Here is a 12867-nt window from a genome sequence, read left to right as displayed (position 1 = left end):
AATCATATTAAGATATATTTTTAGGCATTAAAATTTGTCCAAAAAAAGTACGATAAATGTTTTGTACTTTTGTGATTTCTGAACTAATTTTAAATGGAACTACTCTTATGTGGTTAAAGGTGGTACAGGCATCTCGCCTTAGTGTGAAAAGATACACACAGTAACCATTCAATAAAATCAGCTTTAACTGGTATGCACTACATAGTTTTAAGTTATTTCTATCAAATATTATATTATTACCTATAGAATAATCGTAATTAATTTAAATATCTCTTATGTGAAATAACTTTGGTTACATTCCATTAGATATGATTCGCACCTGATGTGGATCCGCATCCTTGATATCACTAGAGTTAGAAAAGTTATGTTATTCTATCGGTGACAGTGAGACGTCGCAAACTGTAAGTTTCGAAGTAGTTTAAGTTTAATACTTCCAGTGGATTATAAGTTATGTATTTAAAGAGAGAAGTTTGCAGTTTAAAACAATGAAAAGTGCGAATGTTGAGACGGAAAGTTGGTTGGGTGTCGCGGAGGAAGAAGTGGTCGTCAGCCGGCGGCATGCGGAGCGACGGCGCGGCGGCGGCGGCGGCACCGACGTCGGCGGAGGCGTGCCCCGGCGGGCCAATGGCGCGCCCCCGCCCGCCGCCCCGCCCGCGCCTCTACACCCAGCTCGCCAGTAGGTTTGTGTCCTTTTGGCTGACCGCATGACTCCGTATCTCGCTTCGTCGCCGTACTTGTAACCCGTGTACGAGCACCACGCGCTTCAACTCCTCGACGCTTCCGCCAGATTGCTTCGATCTCCCCGGTCGCTAAACTGTGGACTGTTGAGTAGTTGACAAACTTTTAAAGTTCCGAGTGGGCAGCGTTGAAGAGACGGAGTGCAGGTGGCGTGCTTCGCGGCGACAGTGCCAGGTACTGTGTCCACGCCGCCGACCTCACCGCGCGCCCTCCTCCGCGATCCCCGCGCGTCCCGCCTCCACGGCGCCAGACACGCGGGATTCTTATCTATGCCCAAACATGAATGATAAGCTTTCCTAACTACTCGTAACAAACTACCGCATAACAAACTTTTCGATAACTCTTCCTGTTAGTAAGTTACGAGTATATAAGAAAACTAAGATTCACTATCAGAAGTTATATCACATTGTTTTAAATACACACGTAAATACATTAAGTAGTTGTCATTATACATACCTAAGGCTTAATTTTCTGTTTCAGCATCACACTATATTTTTGTTAGAAAAAAACATGAATCAACAAACATTTCGTAAAATATATTTGTGTATGTATGTATTCTGAAACGAATGTTTGTTGATTCCTCCAAATTTATATTCAAAGACGATACTACGAGTATCAACAAAAACAAAGGCTATTTAAAAAAATCATGCTAAGTATAATATTAAATAGAAGCTTTACATCGACTCTACGTAATCCATGCCATTAAAACGGTGGAAAAAAAAGATAGCACGAGATACAAGATTTCCCGAATAAACATAACAATTTCCGCTTCATCGCCGCCGAACGTAGGCAGACAAATTAAAGAACATTTTTCCCGGTTCTCCCACTTAGAGCCTCCACCGGCTCCATAAAACTTAACTACACGCCGTAACCGCGACTAATTATTAGGGAGGGTTTACATAACGTATTTATGAGCACGAGATTTAACGCCAACGCTGGTCTCGGGTGGTCTGTTATCGCGCCATTAAAAAGTTGTCCTCTACGGTACCGTAAATAACGTTATATGTACCGACGCTGACCATTGGCGTCTATACGGCGCGCACGCAATCTCCCTTTCTGTCTTTTCGTATCTGACATATTCGATTTTTTTATTTGTATATACTATGTCAATAACAGTTTGATGTGTATAACATTGTGTATAGTCATTATAAAATGCATCGTAGAAAAAGGATAACGTATACATATAAGGAGGTACTATATGTTTTATATCTCTGGTCATAGACCAATAAAATACAGGTACGACGTTTTCGACGTTACCGTACCAACCTGTATTAGATTAGATATGCAGAGGGTACGGAGTTCGACGCCCGGCTAAACCGACCTGAGTTTGGTTTGTATGTATACTCGCGTTGGTGGGTCCGAAGAAAATGGAAAACATTATGAAATATGTATATTGTATATGTGTACTTTATTTTTATAAAGACATCCTATGTCTCCAATTTGTGAAGTATTATTCAATTTTTGCAGCGTTGTATATTTTTTTAAATGAAAAGACATTATCTGCATTCTTAGTATGTTAAGTTTCTTTTTAAACTTTTAATCCCATAAATACATGAAATCAATGTAAAACCAATTAAACATACTATGCGTTCTCGCTAGATAATAAAATTTGTTCTCAAATTAAATACAAAGCTTCTTTTTCGTAGATATAATATGAGACCTGCTACGTTGATGGGCTGTTACGGTGCACAACAGCTACGAAAGAGCTCCGGGCTCGTAGCATAGTGCTACGCGCGCTACGAAGTTTGTAAAGAAAATTATAATACCTACTAAGTAAGATGAACAATGCCGGATAAAGCAAACAAGTAGAATTCACAGATATTTCAGTCAATTCTACTTTACGAGTGCGTAAAGATGTATTTGATAAAAATGAATTTAGACTCCAGGGCTTTTAGTTTTCTTATCTCGAGAGTAATTCTTAGATTTAGATTCGTCACGGTATGATCAAAGATGTCGAGGAGACCCAAAATGTAAGTAAGACCATAATACGTATAAATTTTGTAAACAGTTAACGAAATCTAGTGGGTCCATTTTTCAAATATTTGTTCTACAAAGCTTGTATGTGTAATAAATTACTTTCAAAAATATAATTTGACCTTAAGCACTGTTCGAATATGATTTCTTGTCAGAATGAGAAGTTGCAATAGACTTGGTGTGAATTAATTGACGTTTCACAACTAAATATATATGTTTAAATAACAGCATAGTGTCATATTGTTTATTAAAGTAGTGCTCCAAAATAATCACAAAAGTTAAAAGTATTTGAAATAAATTGCTTTGTGACTCCGGAGACTTTAACAGGCTTTTTAATGCGCCGGCGCCGCTTTGCGAAGAGATAATCTGTAATCATCACAGACCAAATTGTCAGCATGTGTCATAAAATCGGAGAGACAATAAACGAAGTAAAAAGGTGTTTATATTTTATTGCAGATGTAAGAAAATATTCCTAAAAACATGTAAACAAAAAATAAACTATTAAAAAATTTATTAACATTTGTACCTGAACAAACATTGAACCTGAAGTCATCAGCTTTTCACATGAACCACTGTGCCCATTACGATTTCTTAAAATATTAAAGTAAATTGCGTACTGCCTTACTTCAGGTAGTACTTGAGTCGGTAACGAACATTTTGTAGTAACACTCGAGGAAGGGAGTCCTACAGACGAATACTCAAGTACTTAGCCATCTTCATAAAGTGTGTTTATTTCGTTAGTTCATAAAGTTTCCTTTATAGTTTTATACACGGCCTGATGTCTTTTCTTGTATCAGTTTATCATTTTTTTAAAGATAATTCTAAAATATAGTCTTAACTTCTTTATATATTTTTGTATAATGTAGGAGTAGCAGACGAGCATGAATTAAAAAGCAGTGAGAGCCTAGTGGTTAAGAATCTCGGCCTCTTGATCGAAGGGTCCGATCGTCAAATCCCAAACACGCACCTCTGTCTTTTCAAAGTTATTTGTGTAATGTGGGGCAGTAATGTGTTGATGGTGATGACGATGTAGATCACTGATGGTAATAAAAGTAATAAAAATACAAAATAATAAATCCACGAGATAAAATGTTACTCAATCTTAAAACTTAAGTAGAGAAAACTAAATAATGTTCTTTAACTTACGTCTTCCGCTATGAGTGGCTAAGCTTTCAGTTTCAGATTACCTTTGAAAGGATGAAACAGAATACAGTTGCTAAGTTAGATGGATCTGAATGAAAGGTATTCGCTAGAAATGTTTCTGTTAGTTCAGAGCTACGTTGGATTCTATTGGTAATCGGGCGTTTCAAAATATAGTATGCAGCCATTTAATTAACTAGATTTAAGAGTAAATCTCTTCATTGACGTTGTAGGGAAACATCCATCTTCATTTTCAAATATGGTAGAACCAGTATCAATCGATCGATAAATTACCACCACCTCACTCATTTCGAGTATGAAGCAGTTGTGCTTTTCAATAGAAGGATATGGATGCTGGCTAAGCGACTTACATGCGAGACTGCTGACTAAATTATGAGACGAACATCTTAGTCCGCAGGAGCGGTGAGGCATCTGTGATCGACTTCAAGTGGAACCTGTACCCCACCATGAGTTTTTACGTTTTGACAAATATGACTGTTTCGGTATTTCTTTACGTAATTGCCCATACAATTTCCAATCAACGCCCCTAGCGGATTGTATCAGAACTATAGAGTTCAGAGATATCAGTATCATCATCATCAACCCATTAATGTCCCACAACTGAGCACGGCTCTCCTCTGAGATTGAGAAGGATTAGGCCATAGTCCACCGCGCTTGCCAAGTAGGTATTGGTAACGTAACATTAAATATCTAAATTGACAAATGGCGCTTTATGTTTTGTCTCGCTTTTTTGCGAGCATGTGAGGTAGACAAAAATACTTGAGCACTTACTTATTGTTACGTTTATCAGTCTACTAAGCAAACGGAACAGACTAATGGATTGAGTAAACGTAACGTAAAATTGTGGGATGTTTTGAAAACTCATGGTAAGGGTACTGTTCTATATGAAGTTGATCACAGATGTTCATTGGCAGCACCACTTTCCTTTAGGTGGACTGCAAGTCGATTTGCTACCACAGTCTTATATGCCAAAGCTCTATCAATTGACACATAATGTCAAAAGCCTTATAAAATTGATTATAATTTACCTAATGAAGCGTTAATGATCAACCTCAATTGTACTTTGGATATCGAAATGACTCACTCAATTAGAACTAATGTAGTATAAATTGATACGGAGACTCATAATGAGGTAATTACTAGTATAGGTTTTGCTATTTACTAGTATAGGTTTCGGCAAACTTTCATTTTTTCAATAAAATTTGTTTTTACGTAACATATTATTAAAAGCCTAACTACATAATTTACAATATGAGGTAACTATTGTGCTAATTAGTAGTATAGGTTTCGACAAACATTAAATTTTTTCAATAAAATTTGTTTTATTGAAAAAAAATTAAGCCTAAATACATATTAAACAAGAAAAAATGAATAAAATATTAAAAACATTTTAGACGTGAAATTTACCAAAAATAATCAAATAGCTTTCAATTGTTATTTACAATATATTTGAGTTTAAACTCATCATCCTATTTATAAAGCTATTGTTAAAACCCTATTACTGCTTAAAATTGACTTCAAAGTTAATGTTATTTATATGTACGTCGAGATTGTAAAAGATATTGGGAAACTAATATCAAGGCAGAGTTTGTGGACAAGATCGTTGGGTGGTCGAGACGGCTTTCAAACTTCAGATGTTTACACGCCACGACGATGATACTTGCGCTAATTCCTGTATTTACGACAGTTCCTTTGATGCTTAATAAGAAAAACTTTCTTATCTCTTGATATACTGAGGGATTTACTGTGTCTTCTTGAGCTATTCACATTTTACTGCTTTGAAAATGTCCTGCTTATTGCTATTTCGTGACAGTTTTGACAAAAGTAATAATCATTGACTAGTTACTGTTGACAGGAGTGAGAACATAAAAGTATAAAGTAAGATTGTTCTTTTATAAATTAATTGTGGTGTTTTAATTTAGTATATTATACTTCTTTCTTATTTTCACAAGTATAGGCGTTCCAGGCAACAATTACATTTTTTTGTATATGCTTCACCGCGCACAAATCCAAGCGTGACTGGTACTTTTAGACGCTTAAGCCTTACTAATTTTATAAATCCGAAAGTAACTATGTCTGTCTGTCTGTCTGTTTGTCTCTTCTTCACGCCTAAACTGAACTGACTTAACTGAACAGATTTTAATGAAATTTTGTACAAAGATAGTCTAAAACCCGAGTAAGGATATAGGATAGTTTTTATCCCGGAAATCCCACGGGAAGTAGGGATGGCGATCTAAGATCGATTAATCGGAGAATCTATCTTTTAGCCCAAAAAGTCGATTATTTTAATCAAGTGATGATCTTTAGCAAAGTTGTTGTCCATGAGCCCACGAAGGTTTCAGAGTTGGTAAGCCCAATTTTCGCCAGATGGCGCCACTTTCATTCCAATGCAGGTACGATTTTTCAGTTTTATATATGTTAGTATGCCATATTATTTTAAAACTAGTAGAGCTCTATTTTTTAAATTCAAAACTGGATCCATTGTTTTAGTTTACATTCATGTATAATTTAACTAAAATATAAATGTATAAAATAATCCTGTTATCACAAAGATAGCTATTAACGAAGGCAAATGTTTGGTTTTAAATTGTTAATCGCTGAATGCTAATTTGGCACGGCACTCCGATTTACATCAAAATCAGATAATCCAAATCAAATTGTATTTCAAATAGTTATTGACAGAACGCAGATGGTTTAGCGGGATTAAATATATTTAAACGTTGTTTTAACTACGCTCATAAGTTTGCCTAATTAACCATCAAAACAAAGAAAATAATAATAATATACATATTTATTGTTATTAAGTAAATATTTGAATATGGGGCAGTATATTTTAAAAAGATTTGAGTATATAATCACGTGATATTATTTCTAAAATTGCACGTTATAATATGTAGTAACCCTTGAATATAAAAGATCGACTGTACAGTGTTAATAGCACTATGAAATTCTATTCTATTGACCGTAAGACATTTATTTTGTAGAATGATGTCGTAGTGAACCGCTAATAATCTTATTTTGAACGTTAGTATCACGACGACTATCGACAACCACGTTAGTAGATGACCTTTAGTTCCCAAGCGGCAACGCACCGATCATCTGCTTCAGGTATTCCTCCTCCAGGCCAGGTCCTCTTCCATATACAGTTGGTCACAGATGTCCATGAGTGGGAGTGGTCATTTACCATCAAATTGCTCATTTCCTTCCTAATCCTATGAAATCCGTTATCAGTAATATTGAACGAAATATTTTTTATAACAATAAAACAATATTAAGCACTAGTAATAAATCAAGTTTAAAACAATATTACTAGTAATGTAATCTAGTATCGAAATGTTAAGTGTCGGGACTGGAGTACGGATATCCGGCCGCTTAGAAGGCATTAATGGATTTCCTCTTAGTGACGATCAACTAACAAGCAAACTAAATACTCTTATTGAATATTAATGATATTAGCTTGCATATTCTTATAATATGTGTGTATCGAAGTATAAAAATAATCCTCAGCTCTTCAGTCGTTAAGAGAGGTCACATATATAACAGGTGTCGATCACAGATAAATTTTAGCTTTTGTAAGTTTGTTCTTCGCTTTTTTAATTTAGAAGCAATAATAGCATATTTATGAAGATAAGTTAGCGAATGTTATCATTTACCTTTTTATATATAATAAAATGACATTACATAGTCATTATATGGCACAAGTAATCATTACTAAAGATATTTTTTAAAGAAAAATATAAAAATGAAAGATAAAACACATATTGTCGATCCTGAGAAATTGTTATTATTTACGCAAATAATTCAGACAAGGATACTTACAGAAATGAGCGGTAGACTTGGTAGAGCTAATCTCGAAAAAGTATTAGAAGAGATGGTAAATGTTTTACCGAGAGACCTAAATTTTCCGCTCGGCGGCACGCGAACGGCGCCGGCCTGTCTGCCTAATCTACATATCTGGCAAATAAGCTAATTTCTGTGAAATATGGAGTCGATAGCCTTCCTATGGTACGTTTTGCTTGATCATTCGTGAATTATCTTCTGTCTACATCACTTAAATGTATGAGAATCTCGCTCGATCCGTCTTTGCGTAAACGGCCCTATTATGTAGGTAATGTATTGGAACCTTGCCATACAAAACTAATGTTACAGCTCTGACCTTTAGTAATTATGCTTGTTAAGGCTAAGCTTTTCATGTTTGTGAAAGTGTGTCAATGGGCGCATACATGTATACTTGTATTGTCAATATGTTTGTACGTGTTGCGGATGTTTTGCCAAATATTTGTCCAGATTTGACTAAATGTGTTTTTATTATTGTATTTTTTATGAACGAACAAAAAAGAATAGGTAATTAATTACTTATATATGTATTTATTATATTCAAGTTAACTAATTAAAAACTGCAAACATCGATATATTTTTATTTAATGTTTTGATATTAAAAATGTTTATTACAAATACACCGTTATATTCATTGTAACGCTTCCAATGGAAATTACTTCAACAAATTTATTCTTAGAATAAAAAGCAAATTTGATCAAAGCATCTTAAGAATATTAACTCGGTCTCGTAATTTTAATAAGTAAGCTATTCAAAACCAATTCATGCAAATATCCGTCTATAAATTTCTTTGATCTGTCAATTATCCGAGGGAAATCTGTCCTAAGCAAACAAAAGCGTTGGGGTAAGGACCTAAACTTGTACTCAGGATACGGCGTCGCATCGTGCACCTTTGTCGTGTATCGTTGTAATGTCGCGTCGTGAATATCGTGTCGTGAAAATCTACGACGTGCAGTTAAAAATCACGATGACGTAGGAATTTGTGACGCAATCCCCCTTTATTTTAAAGTAATTTCAATTAAATGAATAATAAAAATTAAATATGTAATCAGCATTTTTGATAGTGATAGAACTGATTTTGAGACAAAATACGTTTCACGTCATCAATTTTCATGACGTGATTTTTTACGATGCATGTACACTTCCACGACACGACATCGTAACGGTACACGACGTAGGAACGTCCCACGCGACAAAGACGTGTCGTGTGTATGTATTTAGCATTAATATTTAAGAGGCTTGAGGTATGACGGACTTTCATAGTAAACGGAACAAAGTAATACGGATAAGTTGTTATTTTAGTGCTCCAATTTAGTAGCAGTTTTAAACAAGGTCGTGATAATTGACCTGATTAACTATTGCAAGTTCTTGGAGGTAACTGATGGAGTAAATATTTTAGTGCTAATTTCTATACTTTCTACACTATGACGAGTATACCCATAACTAAAAACAAGCGTATGCACAAATCAGACCCGGAACAAATGTATATAAAAAAATATGTATTCCTGATTGGAGGCAATATCCCTGTATTTTATAGTTATTTATCATATAGTAATTTCTTCACAGCATTAGCTTATCTGCTGATAATCACTAGATAATAAATTCATCTCTAAATCGCATATAACTTGGATAAATCAGAGGTGCGTGCCGGGAATGTGAACCTTGAACCCTTCGATTAAGAGGCCGAGTTCCTTAACCACTAGGCTATCTGATTTTTATATTTATCATTACTATGGATTATAGTTTTTATTACTATGGATTTACTTAACTTTCAATTACATTGTTATCGTTACCCGTATCGCTTTACAAAGATTTGTGTTGATGGATAAAGCGAAATCGACTTAAGCGTTTACAACGTGGACGTATCAGTTAATTGACTACGAAGGCGCCTCGGTAATTGAGTTTGACATCAAGGGCGTAGTCATGTTGAACATTTCATTTATTAAGAAGAAAATATTTGTTCGTATAATTTGTTGCAATAAGGAATGTAATTCGATATGGTTGTTTTTGTATGTCTTGCCTTGTCTTGCTTAAACAGTAAGCGACTGATGAATAGAAATTCCGTTGTATTGTAATAGAATATTTATGGAAACTATATATATTTGTCGGATGATTGTGAATTTGACTCTTTCTTTGGATGTTGCAGGAGGTTATTAAGTCATTATATCTAGGAGAAAGCGACAGTCTTTCTTTCATATTATACCTTTAAAGTAAACCTTCAAAGAATTTTATAATTATTTCCGAGAATGGATTTATCAAGATTAATAAGGAAGCTTTTATAAATTAAAGGACGTATAATAGAGAGATATTATAATCGTATTATATGCAAGTAAGACGTGTCTACTTTCATATATTTTAAAAGCATTTTTTAATGCAAGTAGAGCTCTACTGCATTTTAAAAACGGATAAATCCTCACAAAAACGAATTCGCTTTGATTCTTCGAAAAAGCTTTAAATTTTTTATGTTTCTGTTCAGTTTAAAATCTGATTCGGTTCAATATGGGCTCAGGGTATTAAATTGATAAACGTAATATCCCACTATAGGGTACCTCAAACTTAATTTTCGCAACAGAATTTTTCGGAAATTCCCCGATCACAAGTTGTGTTCGTTTTGTCGCACAAAGATTTGTTTCCTTGCCCTGACGGATGATGCAAACAAAAAGCGTTTTCATTTACAAACTGGAGGCAGGGACGGTTAATGGACGAATGGTGCTCCGTAACCGGTTTATCACGATCACAATAAATCGGGGCTTAGCTCAGAGCCGGCTGTTCTTACATTCGACGTTCCCATGTTAAGAAACTTAAACGATAGCTGACTAAACGTTTGCGAATATCGCTCGATGGATTTGTTTGTCTTTTGTGCTGTTTTCGTGGTTTATTTATATCTCAGTAATGTTAATTGCCAATCTATTTACCTTTTCTTCAATGATTTTTATATTTTCATTGTTCGTGAGGAAGCATCTAATTTACATTGCTTAATCGTAAGATCGTATTCAATCACACCATAATTGAAAAGCATTTCATGATTATTATATTTATATTCGATATTATACTTTTCAATATGTTTTTGTGGCAAAATTCCTACATTATAAGTATAAGTAAATGTAAGAAATTCAACGTTTCATACAGGAATTTTCGTTTATTAAGATTTGTTATATTGAAATTCAGTTTACCCTTTAATATATGAAAGACATAGGTATGTTACAGAATGTTATATACGAGTATTATGCATATTGCATAGGATTAATTAATATAAGCTGAGTCGCATATGTTGACTACAAGGTTGTAGTCTAGTTCGATAAATATGCAAATTAGTACACCATCTTAGAACTACTAATAATTTTAGCTGTTAAATAATAACTGGTTGATTAAGGTTAGCTGGAAGAGATCTAATACGTCTGTGTAATACCACGAAAGTATGAAAGTTTGGTCTGTTTCAAACTTATGATGATAGTTTTTCTTTGTCTAAGATTAAATACAAGGAAATTAATTCTCAAAATCAGTGACAGCCAAATCTTTCAAACTTGGCTTCTCAATCGAGGGGTCCAATGTTAAAACTCCCGGCAAGAACTTCTGATTTGTCTGATATATGTGTATATTAGAAATCAACTTTCACTTGCTATAGCGAAAAAAGTCATTGTTAAAATCTACACACCAAAGAATTATTAAAAAGAAATTCTCAAAGCAGTGTAACACATACAAATTCACACATCGCACTGAGATACCCGTACCCAGCAGTTGCCTAATGGGCGACGAATTATCAGAATTTCACAACATTTTGATATTCATTTTAGTTTCATTTTCACACATAATACCGAGCGAGGATTACGAGGCAGCTCGAAGTCGAGCCGGCGTTTTTCCGATCCGCCGGGTTCCCGTACAAAAAACATTGATGGGTCATTGTACGGTTGGTTTGAAACTATCGTGTTTCAAAATAGGCAAATAAATTTTGCGCTAGCAACGCTTGGATCGGTCGTATATTGGCGTTATTAGTTGGACATTTTGGTCAGTAAGGTCGTGTTTATTTCTACAGACATTCAACGTGTCAAGCGCGGGTCGTAGCAAAAAAATGTATTTTCTCTATACATATACAGTACGGTACACATTGTATTAACTTTTTGGTGGCACGGCACATGTCTGACACACTCTGGGTCTGTAGATGATAATACGGCCGAAATAATGTTTGTCATATTACACGACATGACATGTGTGATCAGTGCTTAGTATTTGTATATCAAGCTGTTTTCGTGTAAAAAGTTGCGTATCTCTAAATTTAAAAAATAAATAAATGGTTAAAGCATAAATAAGGTTGGGCTGAAGGTGGTGTATTAAAAGCTTATTTATAAAGTTAAAAGTATTAAGTAAAAATGTATTCAGTTTTCCCAAATTCAACCAAAGTAGCTAAAAAGGTACACTATTACTCCATAGTACCAAGAATTTGTCATAAAATAATAAGGCAGCAGGAATAAAAGTACGATAACTACGATCCCGTACGATACCTGAGGTTTTCAGCTCATCAGATTGCACTTCAGTAAACTTCATTTTTCCCAAATGTAACCAAAGTTAGTAAATAAAACACGAATACTCCATAAACAAGAATTTGGTCGTGAAATTTTCATAAGGCAGGAACGGAGGTATAAGAGCTATCCCATACGATGCCTGACGTATTCAACTCGTCAGATTTCACTTGAGTAAACTTTATTTTTCCCAAATGCAACCGTAGTTAGTAAATAAAACACGAATACTCCATAATTTTAGAAGGTGATAGAATCCTTTGTGGTTCGACTCCGGCGGCACCACCGCCAAACCAATTTCTACCTAATAACAGCAGTGTTAGGCGCTGCTGTGTTCCGGTTTGAAGGGTGTGGTAAGGAAAGACAGACTTTTCCGAGGCGTTCCAGCTCAGTCCTCAGGGGTAGCGGTGAATCTGTGGTCGACCTCAGGTAGGAATATCTAATCCTATCTGGGGTTGATTACAGATGTCCATGGGCGGCAGTAGCCACTTACGATGGTAATGCCACAGACGAGCATGCAGTCCACCTGATGAGGTGGACTGCATGCTCGTCTGTCACTCTTGTATTATAAAACAAAACCAAGAAATTGGTCGTAAAATCTTCATAAAACAGGATAGCAGGTACAAGAGCTAATCCAGTACGA

General features: G+C 35.1%; 1 protein-coding gene across 1 annotated transcript in view; it reads left to right on the top strand.

Annotated features, from left to right (window-relative positions):
* The first annotated feature begins 704 nt into the window (after window positions 1-704).
* Window positions 705-12867, top strand: part of mbl (splicing regulator muscleblind) — a 354372-nt gene continuing 342209 nt past the window's right edge. Inside the window, exon 1 of the mRNA XM_073080273.1 lies at window positions 705-912. The gene's annotated coding sequence lies outside the window, so the exon portion shown is untranslated. The remainder of the gene's footprint in view (window positions 913-12867) is intronic.

The sequence above is a fragment of the Epargyreus clarus genome, unplaced genomic scaffold (genome assembly GCF_041222505.1).
Source record: "Epargyreus clarus isolate Ecla_fem2 unplaced genomic scaffold, WU_Ecla_fem_2.2 ptg000015l, whole genome shotgun sequence".
In the NCBI taxonomy this organism is placed as follows: Eukaryota; Metazoa; Arthropoda; class Insecta; order Lepidoptera; family Hesperiidae; genus Epargyreus; species Epargyreus clarus.
The sequence above is the reverse complement of the archived record's forward strand: the minus strand, read 5'-3'. Positions and strand labels throughout refer to the sequence as shown.